Source organism: Idiotropiscis lumnitzeri, chromosome 1, assembly GCF_059441095.1.
Source record: "Idiotropiscis lumnitzeri isolate Australia: NSW breed Sydney's pygmy pipehorse chromosome 1, RoL_Ilum_1.0, whole genome shotgun sequence".
NCBI classification, from domain to species: domain Eukaryota; kingdom Metazoa; phylum Chordata; class Actinopteri; order Syngnathiformes; family Syngnathidae; genus Idiotropiscis; species Idiotropiscis lumnitzeri.
In genome coordinates, this window is record NC_142391.1 from 28,470,386 (window position 1) to 28,491,145 (window position 20,760).

Below are 20,760 nucleotides of genomic sequence, written 5' to 3' on the forward strand. Positions count from 1 at the left end.
CCAACATGAGATACAGTTGATAATAAGCACATTTCTCCCTGTCCATGAACTATTAAGTGGCCCATTTGTCACCAGGCTGCACTTTTTTGGGGGTGGGGGGAGCAAATACTGTACGCCCCAATCAGTAATATACGTCAGCTATACCGTCTGGTGTATATTCTCGCCGTTCTGACGACTATTAAACCTATTGCCATCTCTGAGACCTTCTCTACCTGCTAATGCCGCTTTACTCACTATTGTGAGAAGTGAAGCCACCGGCGGCCATCTAATATTTCTAATGTCCAAGCTCGCCTTACTTGAATACATTGAGATCTCTGCGGCGTTTCACGTTTTTTTTATCTGTCTCTAACGCACAAATGCCACGATGTGTGGCCTACAAATGAACCAATAAGTCGAGGAGAAGCTCGAAATGTAAATTTCACGGGTAAGAATGAACATTTTCTGTAATAAGATATATCTCAGTGTTCCTCAAAGATTTATCTGTGTCATGTTGTCAGAACCACCAACCGTTAATAAAAACAAATGTGCATCAAAAAAGAAATCGCTGTGAAATGTAAACCTAACCTCTGCCAGCCGATACTGAGATAATATTCCCTGAATGGTCGATGCAGCTAATGAATTTCGCTCTCAGCGAGGCTCTCATTCCTCCATACACGGATCGTGGTGTAAAAAAAGCACTAATTGTTGTTTTCAGATGAAAAATATTTCTCAGCCAATCTGGCATGAGAAGATCACCACTTTTCCTTCCAATGCTTAGATCAACATTGGCTCACACTGATCGTGTCGTGTGTGCGTGGGTTCAGTTCACACTCGGTGATGGCGTGAGAGTTTCAATGGCTTTGTATTTAAGTGCACTGTTTTGGGCTGCCAACGAGTTCACGGAGTAGTCCGCTTTTTGCCACAAGTCAGCCGGGGTAGGTGACAGCTCACCCACGACTCTAATGAGGACAAGCGCTATAGAAAATAGATGACTGTATGGATAGCTCTACATTATTTTTATGCTAATCTAACTCATATAGCCGCATAGTGTAAGGACAGCCCCCATCCTCAGGCTTACAAAGGTTGGCCAATTAGAGGAAAGTTTAGGGAGGGGGAAAGTTGGGGGAGTTAACGCAACATTTTTTTTTCCTCTCGTCTCCCCGAACTCCCCTCCTGAATAGGTTACCCTAGTACTGTATAACAAGAGTCTGTTTTGCACTGCAAAGATAACTTTGAGATTTGATTGATACTGTCGGTGGTGCTTTAATCTAACACTGTTTATTGTTGTGGTTGTAATTAGGCCCTGACCGATATGGAATTTTTGGAAGCAATGCCAATTACAATATTTGTGAGAATAAAATGAAAATAATTGATTAATCATCTAATTAATTAGAAACTTTTTTGGTCCCCTAAGACTTCCGATAAGAAAGACCTGAATTACAGGCAGAACATTCGACTGTTGTAAAATCATTTAACCTTTACAACGGAGAGAAACCATTTTTTTTGCCGAGTTTAATTTTTTTTTGGAGGGGGGGGGTTGTTTGAACATAGTTATCTTAATCTTGCGAAGAAAACTTAATGCGATTAAAAAAAAAATCCCATCTGATTTCTTTACATTTTAAAAGAGCTAATCGGTTGACGCTAGTTCTAATTTGCAGCGTTGTAAAAGCAGGCTTAAATCAGGTGTGTTACCGCAGGGAGAGATGGAAAACAGGTTGGATAGCGAACCTCGAGGAATAGGATTGAAGACCCCTACTGTAGCACAAAATCTTGCATCCACCGCCATCCTTTGTATTGCTGGCCAGTCATTTCATTCGAACACAAAGTGGTTTTCATTTGGACATACCGTATTTACAAAAAGCAAATTTTGACAAAGGCTCCCCTACTCAATTAAACTCAAATGTGTTTCTAGAGCATTTTAAAAACAACCAACGCGATAATAAACTACTGTAAATCATAAATAAAACAATATAAAACAGAAAACACAATACAAAATAACATCATAACCAAATAACATGTAAACATTTTTTTCGAATCAAATAGAATCCTTTCGGAAGAATCTCCAGCAGAGCCTCCTCCGTGTCTTGAAATTGTCACAGTCCTTGTCTGACGTTCAACCGATAAAAATGAGATTTTTCTTCGTGTGCTTGTTTTTAAACTCACATACAGACACTAGTAGATGGACTTGATGATATATATATATATATATGTATATTGTGAGTATTATGAGTATTAGCGATTTCCCTCTAAGTAGCCCATCTTGCACCAACTTCAAATCAGTAGCCCAAAACTATTTGTTCTGCTACAATGCTATTGAATCCCCGTGAGTTCCAATGACACCAGTCTTGTCACAGCATCACGCCAACAAGTCGGCAAACTTAAATATGTAAATGGGAATGTGCTTTCAGCCCCAAATGAATAATGAGGCCGTAGCTTGGGAGTTGCGGGGAGTTAATAGTTTGGCTGTGGAAGTCAATAGGGGCCGGGGTCTCACTCCATTAAGCTGACCCCCAGGGCCACGCATTCATCCCTCACACATTCATTTCCTCCTTTCATGCTGCCTGTGTGAGCGCAGCTCAGGCAGGAGCGTGGGCTCACGCAGGCCGGCCTCTTGCGCAGACTGTAGGTCATAAATATGTTGGCTATGCTGTGTGAGCTCGGGCGGCTTTGTTAAGCCAAACACAAACGGGCGCCTTCAAAGTAATTAATGAAAAGGCAGGCGTGGGACAGAAGATGCTTTGAATGCCAACACTCAGCTGAGTTAAGTCTCTTTCTAGTGCGAGTGTGCGGGTTACTTGGACTCCTGTACCTTTTGAAATGTTTAATAACAGATCTTATCTGTTGGGTCAATGCGTTAGTGTTCCCTGACACCACATGTGAAACCACTTTTCTGAGCAGTGGCTTTGTTGGAGGAAAACCTGTGGGGGCTATCAACTCAGTATTCTCTCTTAAAGTGTGAATATCTTTACTACATTTCCACTTTTGTGGACAGGTTATTGTACATGATAGCAGAGCCCTTTGTGAAAACCTACATGGCATTTGTCCGTGGTAGTTGGAGTCACTCTAAGAAGAAGAAAATACATTTAATGCACGTGAGAGTCAAGCAATGTAAATACTGATCAATGACAAATAAAGCCGACGAGCAGCTCTACAACAATGTTTCTGCATTTCAGCTACCAAAATAAATTGTGTCTGAAAGCGATTGTAAGTGATCTGTGTATTCAGCAGATTAGCCCCTGATCTGTGTAAGCTTGAGTCCTTTCACTGGGCTGGTCGAGGTCACGTTCTTTCCTGTTGTGTTCTCCTGCGGTGGCATTTGTAAACATCTTCAAGTGAAATCCCAAAAGCAAACACATCCCGGCCGAAGGCCGACGGCAGGCTGCACTTCACCTCTGAGTGCATGGATGACGTCTCTGTTTAAAGTCTGACCAGGCCAAGAGAAATGCGTGCTTTATGCAAGGTTTAGGTGGCTAAGATGCACCCTAAAATAACATTTTTGTCCGTGAAAAAAAACCTGGACAATTGCTTAGGTCTTTAACAAGAATAATTCCAAGGTCTGCATCTTTTGTTTCCTAAATTGTGAGTCTCAGTGGCACAAAAAAAACCAAACATGATGCATCAGACATGAGCAAAGCACATAATGAATAATCCCCACTTTTGGCTGCAAAAAGGCCGCACAATGGTCCAGTTTAGTGAAGCAGCCCAGAGCAAGGCCGCTGATTCAGGGTCATCAATAAAGCCCTCTTTGTGCTTGTGTTCACAATGGAGCAGAAAGGTTTTCACATGTCTCCGCTTCTCCCGTCTTCTTTTTTGGAAGGGGGTTCGATGAATTTAATGCAGAAACTAAAATTAGGAAGCGGAGGCATTTGGGGTCACAGCTTTGCTGTGCAAGTTGGTCTTCACTGCCACAAAACAAGCCATAAATCCAGCAATGTGGGAATCGAAATGTCATTCGAGGTTTAAAATGGGCAAATGCAGTGGTATGATATTTAGGAAATAAAGACACATTTTCAAGGTGAAAGTTGCTATATTAGAAGAATAAAGTCATAAGACTACAAAAGTAAGTATATTAGAGATATAAGAAAAAACATGCATATTTTCAAGTCCTTGTTAATTGCGCGGTTAAGAAGGTTTTGGTTAGAAAATACTACCGTTACTTGTAATATCTGTTAAAAGTGAAGATCAAATGCAACAGTACTTCAAAGCCAAAAGACACAAAATGAGCAAGAAAACTGAATGAGTTCCTTCATTTTCTTTAGTGGACCCCAAAGAATGATGTAGTGGGCCAGATCCGGCCCCTGGGCCTTGAGTTTCATGGTTGTCATTTAATCAATGTCACCAAAGACCTGATATCGATAATATTTTGACATAAATTTGCCAAAACATTTTCTTTAATTTTAGTAATATAATGACTTCATTCCCAAAATGATGCAAATTTTGTATTTCATATTATCGCATCTTTGATATGAGAAAAGACTTTTACCTCCAACAAATTTAACTTTATTCTCGTACGATTAGGACTTCAGCCTCCTTGTATAACTTCTTCTCCCCGTGTTCAATCATACTACTTGTATAAATCTGACTGCACCTTTGACCTAACTATTCCTCAAAGTGCAGAAACAGAAGACAGGCAGTACACAGAACAGGCATTTGGTCAAGATTTAAACAAGAAACAGAGGTGTGCTTTTTTTTTTTCTCCGTGCATCCGTAGGGGAGGAGGGTAATGCAGAACATACAGGAGTGAAAGTGAACAGACGAAAAAGGGAGTGAGGCAGTGTGTTTTTGTGTCTGCAGAAGAGAGGAAGCACACATGGTGTTGCGTCTCAAACTACAGAAACGAGCTGGTTATGTTAGCCAGCTCTCCCTTGTTTAGGAGAGAAAGCAAAGGAATCATTTTTACATTTTAGGGAATACTGAACAGAATTGCTTTTTTTTGCTGGCCGTTTGATTCCACATTTCAGTTAGCTTAGTTCAGCTCAGCTTAATTTGGAGAAAAACGGCTATAACCAACGCATAAATGTCAAAATCAAATGTGATTTTTTTTTCTCAATCTTATCCAAATGAAATATCTATTGTTCATCCTGTTTATACTGTATGTTGGAGTTAAAGGTGGTGGCTTAGAAGATTTTTTTCTTCTTCTAAACTGTAATGCTGTTTTCCAATTGAAGGCTTTTTTTTGGGATCCTGACTCATTGCGTTCCATTCATTCACACTTAAATTGGTCACATGTAACAAATACTAAAGACACCCCGAAAAACATACTGACCCAAAAAGGTGCATCTTAGCTTAATTTAGTTTAGCTTTGATTGGAGAGAATTAGCTTCAACACCTACCAAAAAGTGTCCAAATCTTATCCAAAACAAATTGCGTCCTATGTTACATAGACATATTGGATTCAAAGTTGCTGTTTTGGAGATTTTCTTTTAAATTCACGTTCTAGCTCTTTTCCAATTTTGGTTAGTTTCGAAACTAGCATTACCTTCATTGCCATCAAAATTGGCATTATTTATCAAATACTAAATACAGCATGGAAACAGACAGTACGCATTAGCCAACCAAAAAATGTGCCTTCAAATGACTTTTGGCTATCAACATGGTGCATTCCATTCCTCAGTTTGGAAAGAAAAAGCCACTGAAATATAACCTTTTATTAAAAACTGATTACGTCACAGCTTACCGGCTGTAAAAGTTATTTGTTTGAAGAATGTGTAATGTACATAGGTTTAAAAACATGTAAGAATGACGAATTTTATATGGATTCTTCTGGATTCAAATAGATGAGGGATTCATTCTTTGCAGGCCTAAAGTGTCTGTTATGGATCAGACAGTCAGCCAGACGGTGCAAGGTCAGCACTCCGCAGCTGCGAAGCACCTCTGGAAGCAGCTGTTTCTTCTCTGAGACTCGACCTCCATTCACGGATACAACGCAAAACAGGTGAAGACAAACACGCGATCAAATAATCAAAGTATAACTATGTTTTTACTCAATGAATTTGCTTCTGAATGTGTGTTCCTGTGACACGGCCCCTTGTTTTATTGCATACTGTTTTCTGTCACACATTGTCATTTACGATTCAGTCATTGCCACTTAAACATGACTGTAGCCAGCTAGTTTGAAGAATACGATGAGAGATGAGTGGAAAGTATGGTGTCCTCAAAGGCCCCCCCCCCCCCAAAAAAAAGAGTAAAGCTTCAGAAAAATTGTGAACAGTTAAGTTATATGGTTGTCACACTACTTAATCAGGTTGCAATGATAATAATTCTTCTAGTGGTAAGCGGATCGATACAAATATTGATGGATACCAAATCAGCATCGACATCGGATTGATACTAGCCAAATGAGATCGCCGGAGTAGTTTTCACTTTCGCTCTGGTAGGCACTGCTGCGTTTTCTTCAAACAGGCGACCGCCAGGTATGTCTCAGTGCAGATCAGGCACACTTTGCCCTCCCATACCTTGAAGGATCTCTTCCCAAAATTCCGTATGCAGAACTGCACACCACTACTACTTGATGTCCTGTACTGTATCACGGTTGACTAAACCGGTGATCTTGCCCTCTACATGGCTGACTGTTTTCAGAAAATAGGTGGATGGGAGGATGATGTACGCGAACATATAGAGGATAAAGAATATATGACCTTGACTACTGTTACATAATAATGTGTAGTGAAGGTTTAAATATGAATTGCCCATCATGAGAGCATTAAGCTCGTAGACTAAAGGCTAAACTACGTTTTTTGCATGATTGCATACAATTTAATTCGACTTTTATGTTTTAGGAAGTCTTGCTTAAAATTTTGCCCTGGCTCGGGTCCTGAATGAGCATGTTCCAAAAGCTAATTTCGCATGGTATAATGCCGCAAAAAAACTCTGGATCCCCGTCGGCTTTTGGCCACACACTCACCGAGATAATAGTGAAGCACAAAGGCTAAAAGTGCATTTGTGAAGCGATGGATGTAAATATTTCCAAGCGTGTGTGAACCTACAGCTGCTCCTTGTGGCATAACACTATTCATGCGAAAAAAACAGCCTTTTCATACGTTCAAACGAACAATCGGCGTCAGTCAGGTCAGCGTTGTGGGATGTGCTGCTTTCAATACTCTCCTGTGTGTGTGTGTTTTTTGTTTTTTCATGACATGACGATTTATGGACCAGGAAATCAGTGGCTGATTTTCAAAACCAAACACTTAATGTCGGGTTTATGTTTTTTAATGCAAGTGGCACTGCCTGGGGAGAAGATATACGACTTCCTTCATCGCTTGAAAAGTGTGGTCGAAACCCAAAAGGAGATCTATGCGGTCAATTTGGGTGGCATCACCTCGTCGAACGGCATTCACGGCCGCGCTCCGATTGTGCGCCCAAGGCTGTCAGGTCCTCTTTTCTTTGCATGACTCTCCAAAAGACTTCTTCTCGTCAAACAATCTGCGCCTGAGGCGACAAATTGTCATGGCTTAGAGAAGAACTGCCTCATTCCTCTGCGGCCCGACTCGTTTTACAAGCGCCCCTCAGCGGAGTATCAGCTTCCAGTGGGTCCTTGGCCTTTGTTTGGAGAAAAGGAAACAACAGCTGTCGCTTTCACAGGATTTCTGAACTCGGAGTCCTTGTGCAGAGCGGGGAAAAAAAAAAAAGGCTTTTTTCTCCCCCACCCTTTAAAACAAAAACCTCTTCTTTTTGCCAAAGGACCAACGCTACCAGCGTACCTTTTTTGTCCCACATTGCTCTCTCACTCATCAAGCAAAGAAGGTATACTAAACTCCCAGGTTGTTCTCATTATGAGCGGCGATGAAGGACACCGTCAGAATTCTCATCCAATTATTGTGCCATCGAGCCTCCTGCTTCCCTCCGTCCACCTGCTGACAGATTTGCTAAATGAGTCCCGGCCGGCGAGGAATGTTAATCAGAGAATCAGACATGTTGCTGGACATTTGGCCCGCCGCCCTCTCGGTGGGCCCCTTCGACAGGTGGCCTTGTCTCTGTGGAGCAGATCTCATATCGGCGCTGTGTTGTATGTTAAAGCCCTTGGAAATGCGATTTGGGGAAGAAATCAATGAAACAAAATGTTACCCTGTCTAAAGGTCTTTTATACCGTGAAGAAATCAAAAAATCAAAAAAAGTGAAAAAAAACACAAATAAGTGACAAGCCCTCACCAATGTTTCTAATAATCGCCATAATTGACTCTCAAAGTGTGGTCCAAGTGCAAAGATTGGGACATGGGGCTTTCTTTAGTGGCACACAAGTAACATTTGGAGGTCATCAGTTCATTCACATCAATAGACCGTTAAAAAAACACCACTGGCATAGTTTTGTCATTGGAATTTGAACAACTTTCAAGTGTAAATTCTAGTTCTGTTAACTTTTATTTTTGTTTGTTGAAGGTGCAGCAATGACATTTTTCACATGATAAAACTTGCCCAACTTTTATGGAAATTTGTTGCCTTGAACTTTTGAGTTCACCCGACTTTCTTTTTTTTTTTTTTTTCGAAGTGTAGCAGTCAGTGACAGTAAAAAAATGTTAAGCATGTGACATTGAAGCTTGTCTTTTGATTTAGATTTTTTTTTAAGTTGAAAAATTCTCGAGATGCATCTCAAAAATTCATATCTTATATGAAAAATGGGGGTTGCCCCTGATCATTATTTTTTAATACATGAAAATTAAAAAAAAAAAAAAAAACGCGAGTAGGTGTCTCTGCAAATACTCAACTGTCAGTATGTGTTGATCTACTGTATTTAATATCATTTTCTGTCTAAATATATAAATTAAACTTTCAAAAACAATGAATTTAAAATCTACATTTTGCACTTGCTGAATTCACACTCAAAATGCTGTGCTGTTATTTTACTGTTGACACGATATTAACTGATTTTTTTCTTTTTTTTTTACATTATTGTGTCATCGCCACTTTTATGACACAATAAAACCCTTTGAATCCAAGTTTGTCATGTTTTCCGCAAAGATTTCGTATTGTAGAAACGGAAATGCTTTTTTTTCTTCCATTGTTTACAGTATTTATTTCCGCAGACACGGACTCCAACAATAGAAATGACAACTAATAAATCCAGTTCATCTCGTGTATTTATGAAGAAGAAAATTGATGTCCAATTTAACCTCAGAATGATTTGTGAACGTAGTAGACGCACAATAAATCCTCTTTAAAAAATTTAAGTCAGGTCTTGAAATCCATTGTGGGATTTAAAACCAGAAGAGAAAATAGCAAGTTGTGGATTTTGAATTGGGTAATTGTACAATTATTTAAAACCAATGAGCATGTCAAATTTCTTGACAATGAACTCGAGTCATAACTCACATTTTTAACAATATCCATGTTTAAACGCAATTTAGCAATCTCGATCAAAGCTGTCCCTTCGACTCACGTTTAGACAAATTAAAGCCTCCATTCGCAGTTCTATTTTTAACTTAATTCCTTCAAATATTTGCTCTCTCTTTGACACCATTAAGCGGGCGGGTAAAGCGTTTGAAGCCACAAGCCACAGAAGCCCACTGGCACTGTTCGTCTATCGTTTCTTGTCCATGTCGTAAATGCGCAGGATTGTGCAGACAAAAAGAAGCTGAGAAGGCAGCCGAGGATGAGAGATGCCTCCATATTTAATTGTCCGAGACAATAGCCTGTGGTAACTGTGCTGTAACTGCGAAATGTGATGTTTTTGTTTGTGGTTTGGCTGTGACAGGAGATGCTGTGAAGATCTGACTCTGGCTTTCTCCAACAGTAGACTACAGTAAAAATGTTTTTTTTTAATGTGGTTAGAGGGGTAAATTTATCATGTAGTTGAAGGGCCCTCGGGGAAAATCATTATTATTATTATATAATGTCAACTAATTGTTCAGTGCTATAGTGCGCAGGTTTTGTCTTTTGGCGAAAACCACAATATTTAGTCTTCACCTTTGCACACTTGTTGCAGGTGGAGAGGAGATGTTGATATCTGTTTGATGGTGGTTAAACAGATAATCAACAGCTAGAAAAACCATCTGATGAATGCACTTGAATCATTCATCAGCTACATGATTAAAAAAAAAACGTTGAGTGAACTCAAAACTTTGATAACATTTTAAGTTGGGCGAATCAGCAAAATATTTAAGAGTTTACAGAACTAATTTTCCATGATATTATCCTCCAATTTTAGGATCATATTAAAAAAAAAAAACTCAGCTAATTGTTTTGAAGCAGTTAACTCACTTGTTTTTTTTTTGTTGTGAAAACTAACATTGTTGCCATACAATCAATGTCAATAACTTTTTTTCCTTTTGAAGTTATTGTTTTAGCCCCAGAAAATAGAAGTTGTGTTTTTTTACCGTGTAGACTCTGCTGAAACCTGAAATTAAACACCTTCCCTACCATAGTACATGGGACTCAAATCTGTTTCGTGTTGCAACATATGTACTGAGGTCTATATGTACTTTTTTCAAATATAGAGGAAAAATTCCCCCCATTCGTTTTAAAGCTTACCCGTTTCAATGGATTATTCTTAATTCTGTTGCTGCATTTTTTTCCCAAAAAAATCTCTTGACTGATTTGCAAGAAATGACTTGTCAGCCACACACAACTTTATTTTCGCCATTTCAGAAGATGTTGCCAATGTGGTAAAGATTTCAGTTGCTGTTTCTTTTTCGGTGGCAATGAAGTTAGGGGGGGTCTCCTGAAAAGTGATGTGATTTTGATGCTTGCTCCATATTCTTTACGCTCTACAAGAGGAAGTAATATTCTTCGTTTGTTTGCATGACTGTTTGAGTTGTTTGTTGTTTTAGTATTAGTCATTCTTCACAGCAGATAAAGAATCTATCACTAACTGTGGGCCTTGTCAAAAAACACCATTTGTTCTTTTATTTATGTTGCCTTTTCGTCAGTAATTGTTTCATGCGCAGCTTTTTTTTCACAGCCTCTTGGAGTCAGTTTTTTTTTTTTTTTAAGCAAATGCCTTCACAATGCCGGTACTTTTATCTAATGAGCAAACTTCGGTTTAACCTCACAGTATGCCAACAACGCGAAGCGTGCTTGAGGAATTAAGAGCAATCAAAGGTGGTGACCGTAAAATAAAACGTTCAGATCTCCTCTTAAATCCCCTCACAAGTAAGCTTGACTCAACGGCAGCCAAAGTAAACTACCTCTTCTTGCACTTTGAACGCAAGCAGCACATACAGTGTACCAGCCTCGCAAATCCCCGCAAAGCTCTTTGTGTGAAAAGCTATTTCCAATGGCAACTGCGCTGTAAAAGATGAGCAATTATCCAAAGCCGGCTTATAAAGAAAGAAAAGATTACGCTGCAGGTCGCCTTGGTGGTTTGTTAGTGTAGGAAAGGTGGCGGAGAAATTGCAACCAGGTTTGTTTGTCTTCGAAGCGACTTTATGTAGTTAGTTTGAAGCAAATGCAGAGACGCAGTGGACAACTCAATTCCAAAATGGGAGTGAGGAAACTTGTTTAGGCAACTGTTGAAAAGCTGTATTGGTTTACATCAACATTTCATCATGGAAATTAAAACCCAAAGCCACAAATCCACTTAGGAGTCGCTCACACATACGCACAATTGTACATTCCAGACAAAGGTGTACATAAGAGTGCGGTGAAGCAGTGCGGAGAACACACTTAAGTGAAAACAGAGAACAAGTCCGATGCGGCCCGATTTAGAACACTCTGATTCATGGAGGGGAGTGTCCCGCCAAGGCCAATCACGTTGCATGATGCCGCACCACAGGAAATGGACTCCAAATCCTTGAGTCTGCCTCTTGCCTTTTTACTGACAGATGCTGAAACACATCACAATGAACGCAGAGGTTCTAATTGCACGTCATTGCACCATGCACATCTGATAACATTTGGCAAAAGTAGCTACAGGAGTGCTTTGAGAAGATCAAATTAAACAATAACACGAGCCGACACCGTTTACTATTTGTTTTTTTAACGGAGATGCAAAGAAACTTTTGGGAAACTTTAGGGGTTTTTTTGTCTGCTGATTCGGAATTTGCCCTAGTTTTTTTCTCTAGCACATGATTTTATCATTGTCATCATCATAATATAATAACAAAAATATAATATGTGCTATAATAATATATTTAGTTATTGTTATTATAACTTAGGTTCAGCAACAGTTAGAATTTTATATCTGACGTGCTATAGCTATAAATGAAACACATTAGAAATCCGCATTACACAAGCCTTAATAGGTAATAATAATAAATTAGATTCAGATTTTAAAACAAAAAAATATCGCAAAAGACCTTTTTTACATCACCGTCAAAAATATACATTTTGAGCCATCACTGATTAAAATTCGATGTTGACCAATCTAATGATTTTGGTAATCGTTGACTCGTTTAGAGCCCTTGTTTAATTGAATATTGTCCGAATCGTTGGAATTTCCGTCTTTTAGAAATCAATTCAACTCACTCAACTCACACAACTCACAATAAACAGCTGCTTGATCAATAATAATAATAATTCTTCTGAGAAATCTTTAAGCCACTTAAGTTTGAACGAGTATTATATATTGTGTAATTAAAACATCCAAACAATGTGACTTTAAAAATGGCCTGTTAGCTTAATTCTATCAGATAATGGAAAACGCTGCTACCATGCTAACAGTCAGCAGCAAAAGTCACGATATTTTAACACGATCGATGTAACAGAACCAAAAGGCATATTCTCTTTATCTTGTATGAAAAATGACTAAAATTACATCATCTTGTGGAGTCACTTAGATTAGTAGTAGTGAAGGAAGTTCTATATTTCTGTTTTATGTCTGAATGACTGTATTTTACTCCCTCTCGGTGGCCAAAGTGGACGCAACAGTGTAATAGTCGTCAATTGTTCTTGTTGTTTGTTGGTGCGCTCAATGGACAATGTTTTTCACAGATTACCACTATAGTATATAAAAGAACGACTGCCTCTTGCAAAAATAAGAAAAAGTCACGTGATTCAGTGTACGTGATCGTTTCAAAAAGACACAGTTAAAAGGGAGTTTTCAATTTTCCCTCCAAATTTGTATTTTAAATTTTTCTTCGAATTGTCAGCAATGACAATTGCACTTGAGTCAAATGATCTGTGCAGTCAAGTTATGTCCAAATCTTGCTAGGAGTTTTTAAACGGTAAACACCCCCTTTTAACAACTTCTACTGACATTCAAAATATAATTTTATACACACTTTTCCGTATATAGAAAATGACCAATTTTAAAACCGTTATGAGCTGGTGCGTGTTGCTGCACAACAAAGCCACACTGCCAACTACTGGCCTGGCATGCATACTGCAGCATTGTAGATTCATATCCTCCTCGAAGACGCGCCACCATTTGAACAATTTCTACTGCAACAGGTTGGATTCGATTGGTGATGGGTGGCGGTTTCTTCTTAACACAGACACGAAAACGCATTTGAACAGGCCTAAAAACTTCTCCATGTTCACCTTCACCAATGCGCAGTCCAGCCTGATTCCAGATGGCGACAAGCCAGGCCAAAAAGATTAGCTCACCACTGACGAGAGAGACACGCTGGCCAAGGCAAACCCGCACGCGTGTTTAAGGACTTTTTTCCTCTTGCAGACCACAGACTTTCCGCCAGTGGCTTTGGAAGTGGCCGTCAGTGTGTGGGTGTGTGTGTGTGGGGGGGGGGGGGGCGTGTGTGCATGTGTGTTTGATCATATGTGCCCGCCATGTTTTTTTTTTTCCACACTAAAACTCACTCTAATAAGTGTTTTAATTCTAATTGCATGTTGAGATGTTTTTAGGGCAGCTTTGATGTGTTTGTATGGCCCGTTTTGGAAGAACAACCTAATTACAAATTTACGATTAGCAGGCACTCAAAGTGGATTTTTCTTTTTTTTTTCCATGTGGGATTGCATTGTGCGTAGAAAATCACCTGGGGCCACAAAGCTCAACACAGCAATTAAAACACAGCAGTCTTTTTATTTATGTTACTTAGCGGCCTATTGTGTCGTCCACAAATCCCTGTCGTGGTCCGCTAATTATTTTGTGATGGAATTTTATCCCACAAATGCCTTCAAATATTTTCCACAATGTATCTAACCAGAAGTGCTATCAAAATATAAAAAGCTGAATAATGAAGAACTGAAATAATAAAAAATCTACGTAAATACATGTATGAAGATTTTGTAAAGATTTTTTGAAAATCAGTTACTAATTCCATCATTTATGATTATTTTGAACAAGTTGCAAAACCTCTTTCTCAATACAAATATGTAATATTTTAATAAAAAAAAAAGTCTGATTCATTGAGGTTTCTTTGTACTTTTTGCAGAGGCCACTTTTCCAGATTTATTTTGATAAACAGATAAAGGTTTTGAATAGTTGTGTATTGTGGCACAACCCTGAAAAAGTGGCAAGTATTATTGCGGACTGTTATTCTCTAACAATTGTGAAAGTGATGATGCTCTCAAGCATGTTGGGAATATCACGTTTTCCTGCTGTTTGGGTGTGCGTGCATGTTTTTTTTTTTTTTTTCAGATAACCAGCTGTGAGTAGTTTGGTCGGCAATGGGAAATCTCTTTCCCATTAGCTTGTCTCCTGCCCTTAGTTGCCTCTCTTATCTTGTGGCTGCGTCCAGTGAAAGAGCAGTCCTCCAATAAAGACACACAAATATTTCCTGATGAATGTAGTCTCAGATTTGAATCTGCTCTTGTGATATCTGAGAACATGGGCCATTCTCCTGGGTTGGCTTCATAGCATAATATTGCACGTAAGTCCAAACAGTCTTGGCCTTTCGAGGTCCCAACGGTAGTGAGGCTCAACTGGCTTCAGAATTAGCGATATAGAATGCAATATAAATTAAGGTAAAAATGTAATAAAGGGGAATGGTTTGAATGCATTATTGTGTTATTAATGTGTTATTGACATGTTATTACCATTATTTTTGACAACCCCCAAAACTTCACACCCCGTTTACTTCTGTTACACGAACTGATCATAAATTCAACATAAATGTAAGAATAAATAAATAAAAGCAAGACACTAGATTTCTCATGCAATGCTTGGCCTTTGCATTGGCTCTTTTGGTGAGCGCCATAAAATAAATGATACTTGAGAGGCAGCATGCTGACTCTTTATGTGTGGTTATAAAGGCTTTATGTGACCGAGGCCCGCCATCTTGGACTTGGTGCTTTGCGCTACATGACGTCAGACGGTCACCAGCCAACTTAAATTTAGTACAACCAGCTGGTGTAACTGTGGCATTTATGTACACCAAAGAAAAATGTTGCACAATACTCTGTTGCAATGGCATCTTCATTTAACAGCTGCCTTTTATTTTTGTGCAAAAAAAACCTCAGTGCGAGTCCGTTTTTTTTTTTGTCGCCTAATTTTGTTCCGTCTGCATGCGAGCTCATCCCGCTTCTTCCCTGACGCAGCAGCAGACATTCTTTGCCACAAGTGGAAGATAGCAGCAGCATGAGATGGCCAGATAAGATGAGACTGTCATGACATGCATGCTGTCCCTCTCTGCAGTTCATCATTTGGAGACTAAGCTGCGAGCAGAAAACAAAACGCTTATGTTGTTAATCTTTTCTGAATGGAATACAGTGTGCTCGTACGCTACTCGCCAAACCAAAGTGGACATAGTCGCGCCACATGTGCTATTTTATTGTGATAAAAACAGATGCGGGGAAACCAAAAGCGAGGTCAAAGTCAAAAGTGAGACGTAAAAAGCTGACATGGCCCGTTTCAAACATGTTCTGCCTCCGGGCGCTTTTGCCAGCTGCTTCTCATAAGGCATCCCCCAACCGAACATGTACAGTAGGTTATTAAAAAGTCTCCCAGCAAAAGGCCTTCCTTCACGTTCTGAATGTGGGCCGCCAAAATGCCTGTCTTGGTTATTTTAATTTCCTCTGTCTGCAAATTTTCAATTTCCTTCGGCGAAAGTCCCCATGTGCTCAGCATAATGCCACGTTGACGCCGCTGTTTTGACTCTGTCCCATTCGAGTTTTTCAACATTCTGTTCAGTGAATGATTTGCTTGGAAATGAAGATATTTGCTTACTACATAGACTGAAAGCTACGTAGTAATGACATTTGGAGATATTGTGTACCGTACAAACCTGTAAATATCACGCACCCATTTATAATAATAAATATAAGAACTTTAGTGGCTTTGTTCACATCCGTGGTTACCCAGCGCAATTATGAGTTACTTAGGTATTATTACTCTGCTCATTTTTCCCTTGACAGTGTGCAGTTAGCAAGCTAGCTTTGCCTACATCCTAAAAATGCATCTTTGACAATTTACGTTACAGTTTGGTGTCGTTTTTAAAATCTCAAGCGAGGAGGCGACACTGTGGACAGGTCAGCCAGCCAAGAAAAGCCCAAAGGCCCGTTAGCTTGTTAGATAGCTTGGCGGCTAACGGCTTTTAGCTCAAACATTTTGATTTTAAAGCCTCATTTTATACACTTACCGTTTTTTTTTTTTTTTGTTTTTTTTTAATTTAGCACATTTGTTAACAACACTTTTCTTTGTGATGTCCCAAATTAGGAAGACATTAATTTTAACTTTACAGTGACGTTCAGCGGTTGGCTCTGAGGCAACTTTACGAATGGCAAAGTTAACATTTTGATCATGAAAACCGCACGCGGCATTGTAATTTCTCCCAGTGTCAGTTTTTGCCTCCCCAACCACACTCGACGCACCACAACTGCTAGTTATGTCGACAGCGCTAAATACAGCTTGTGATCAGTTCAAAGCCGTGTCTCCAGGCTCACTCAGACGTTCAATTCCATTCGAATGGATCACCGGTTCAAACGACTTTCCAGAATACAGCAAGCTAACATGCTGCGCTATGTTCTCATTCAGCTGATTTCTTAGCTTGCACTGAAGAAGGAGTTTTGCTGTCAGCATGACAATTCTATTGTATTCGTAGTTTGTTCTTGAAGACAGTCCCACAAAGTTCCCACAGTTCTGTATGCCAGCTGTTTTGGTTCAAATGTTTGGGACCTCGGCCAGTCCTTTTACTCTATTGTCTAATAGTGGCCCAACTGATTTGAAAAAGATGTTTAGCAAAGGCAGCTTGCATTTCAAGCAAGTGTTTTGCATCCTTTATTAAGCCAAGGCTCATTTTAAATTTTTAATTGAAAATAAATAAATATCTGCACACCTTTCTCCATTTACTTACTTATTTGAACACATATTCTATATACAGGTTAATTAATTCCGTCAACCATCTAATCATGTGTCAACGTCCATCATCCAAACTTTACTGTCATGTGTAGTAAATAATAACGTTAAAATTTTTATAGTAACTTCATCAATAATTTAGCAAGCTATTACCAATGATAAGAATAAAACAATTATTTGGGATGAATTGGTGGCCCACAACAAAAATAAGTTTGACATCACTAATCTAGTGGAATAGCATTTAATTGTTACGCCGGCCACTATACATTGGTAGCATTGATAGATTAACAAAGAATTGGAGCCCGACCAATTAATCAGATGGCCGATTTAATTGGACAACATTAGCGCTTTAAAAATTGGCAAAAATCAGCAGATTTTCTTTTTACACATTACAACATAAGACAAAGAAGGGAAAAAAATTGGATGATTTTTGCTGATTTCTCTCTCTAATGTAATGTTAAACTATGTAATAAAATCAAAAAGTCAAATGTTCTGCCTGAATGTGTTGTAATTGTTAAGGCACCCCCAAAAATAAGTTATTTTAATCATTTCATGAATTGGCTAGCATTAGCTAGCATTGCCTTAAAAAATATCAGCTGAGTCCTACAAAGGACTCATTCTTATCAAATTAAGGGTGTTGGATAATTTTGTGCCGCACACCTGTTGATCTCTGACGGCATATGCATTAGTGGTCAGGAAAAGCTGTGTTAGATGACAATTCACTTAAAACTTGAATTAAAAAAATCAATAGAACTACAAAAAAATCAAGTTAATATGGGATCAACTTATTTTTACGTTTACAAAAAATAATTGCAAGGAAAACTGTATAAAGTGTAAAGCTAATCATTCTTTTTTTTCCAAGTATATGGTAAATGACTGGAGTGAGAAAAACAATGTCAACCTTTTTTAACTTTAAAAGATCTGATGTGGAAATTTTGGCTATTGTTTAACCACCCGTAATCCGACATGTCAGTGATGTCATTTAGATTCCACACTGCAGCGTATCATTTATTTGTGTCACTTCTCATCATTCGGAGGAGGCAACCCACCTATCAAGTGACGACCTGTTGATGTATTTGTACTGTACAGCGCGGCTGTCTTTCTTTTTCAATTTCCGCCCGGGCCAACGGTGGGCGTGACGATCCGCATGGCTCGGAGGGTTTGACAGTCAGCCAAGATGGAGAATGAATCCTTCAGCTGACTTTATTTTTATGTGAAGCAAACCACAGTAAACAAACAAAAAAGCACATAAATGCTTCATGAACTAGCCTCGAAAACCAAAAGCCTAAAAGTGGTCCTGCAGGAAGTCTTTTGGATCACACAAGTATAATGAGCCCTATTTCTTTTTAGCTTTTCCTATAAAATGTCGCTACTCTTTGGTTACCAAAGCAATCTGACTTGACATATAGTTCCATGAGTGCATCATACTGTACAATTTAGCATGTTATTTGTAGCCTGTAGCTCACTCAACAGGGGAAAAAAAAAAAACCTCAAAGAACATAATGTACTGAAGTGATTGCACGGAAGAAATAGCATGCGCTGGATTTGATTATGTTTTGGAGGGGGGGAAATATAAAAGTGAAGAATTTTACAGTTAATCATGCCAAGATTTCAAGTAATGCAAATCTGCATCAGTAAAAAAAATTACAAACAGAATCAATGCATTTGTAAGCATTAAAAAAAGACAAACAAACACAGAAGAATAATACTTCTTTTACCACTACCACTTAGTACGACGCTGCAAAATTATCATTTTTCTTAAACAATCTGTATAATTCGGTTTTATTTTTAGTTAATTGGCTAACAGTATACTTAATTTTAAAGGGTAAAAACACCACAGCATTGATGCTATTATTTAGCCTCTCTATGGAGTTTTGCATTGATTGTTAGCATTAAGCTAGCAAACGTTAGCAAGGCATGTGCGTTGGTCAAATACTCATCATGTAAATCTCTTTGAGTTGAACGTGTACCTTTTAGTGCATTTAATCATTCTGCCTGTCACTATACGTTGCAGGCATGGATAGAGAGATGAACAAAAACACATTTGTAGTCATTGTTGGTGAAATAATGCACCTGATAGGCTGTCATGGCAAACGAGCAGTCACTGTCTGAAATGAATGAAGTTCCAAGTGTAAGCAAAAATGTAAATCTTTGCTTCAGTTGCAAATTGGCAACACATGATACCTATAAAGCTTTCGTCTTGCACAATACTCGTACTATGTGCCGTGGCTCACACATACTTAGTATAGGCAGCAAATAATTACCGTACAATAACATGTTTATGTTCACATGGCGTGTCAGCGTCAAGTTGGGCTACAGGACATGATTAAATTAGGTGTGTTTTGGTGCAACAAACTCATACCTTTTTCTCCCCAGACTCTCTTAACGGACAGATTGTCTTTGTTTTCAGCGGTTTTGGAGTCACTTATTATGAGGACGAAAGCTAACAACATCTGGACTCACTAAAGCACTATTAGCAGCTCGCTTATAATTGGCACTGACCTCTTATTTTGAGAGGTCATTGGTCAGAAGAGGTTGGCTAGTTTAGGAACAGGAAAATGAACTTCCTGTTATTCAACCAAAATGACCACATTAAGTGCAAAGTTAACGAAGGGTCATTAGGAAACATTGCATCGACACAGCTGCTTTTGGAAGCATCAAGGGGATTAAACCCAAATATTAAACTCAGACTTAGTGATGGACTTCCATATTTCTTTGACGCACCATCTCACCGAGGTTTTTGTTCTGGGCTCCAAAAGAAATCATAAACATTGACCGGAATCTTTGAAGCTGTACGCAGCCTGCAGCGAATGGAAAATGTCTAACTGAGACGGCCGCTCGCCGCTGCTCGTGTACGTCTATGAGACAGAAAAGGCCCGAGGCCCGCTGTTCTGTTGCTAACCAAGTCCATATGCAACTTCTAAGAATGGAGATGAGTGGTGTTGTATAAACTGAGCATTCCATCTGTCCCACTTTATGCATTAAGGAGAATTTTATTTTGCAATAATATTGCTGGCATCGGGCGGAAAACTCCAACGTCTCAATATACAATTGGTACGTCCACACATTTTTACAAATGACTGACCAATCTAAATGATTGAAAAACAACTTGCGCATTTTGGTGATGCAATGTCAATGATTGAGCAAACATTTTGGGCTCTTCTCAAAAGTAATAATTTTGGAAGTACGAGGATTCCGCCCGACGCCAGCGATATGTTTTATGCCGCCCCACTCGTCTAAAAAAACACGGTCGTTTGTGGAATATGAATTAAGCAGCAAACTGTTTTGTTTGGGAGCCTTTCGAGAGCCGGATGGTGAAAGGCTCTGCTGGCACGGAGATGGTGAGTGTGAATGAGCCGACTAAAGAAAGCCTACAACAGGTAACAAGGACCCACTGCTGAGAGACAGATGGCTGAGCTCCACAATAAGAGGCCCGCGTGCATTTGTGCGGGTGTGTGTGCAGGACTTGCTTGTATTCTTTGCATATAAATTTGTCCAGTGAGTAATCAAAGGATGGGCCGTGAATGACTGTTTGATTGAGAGCTGAATCTCTTTGCAGGGTTACTCACTCTTTGCTCTCCAATGAAGGATGGCCATGTATGAGGCCGCTCAATTAAAAGAGGAGCTTCAGAACATGACTGAGAGGTTTCACAGAA

The 20,760-nt window shown here is 39.2% G+C and overlaps 1 long non-coding RNA gene across 1 annotated transcript in view; it reads left to right on the top strand.

Moving 5' to 3' along the window:
* LOC148344114 (uncharacterized) overlaps positions 1 to 5,915 on the top strand; it is a 59,424-nt gene extending 53,509 nt beyond the window's left edge. The window contains exon 3 of the long non-coding RNA XR_015844033.1: positions 5,779 to 5,915. This is a non-coding gene — a long non-coding RNA (uncharacterized LOC148344114). The remainder of the gene's footprint in view (positions 1 to 5,778) is intronic.
* The last annotated feature ends 14,845 nt before the right edge of the window (positions 5,916 to 20,760 follow it).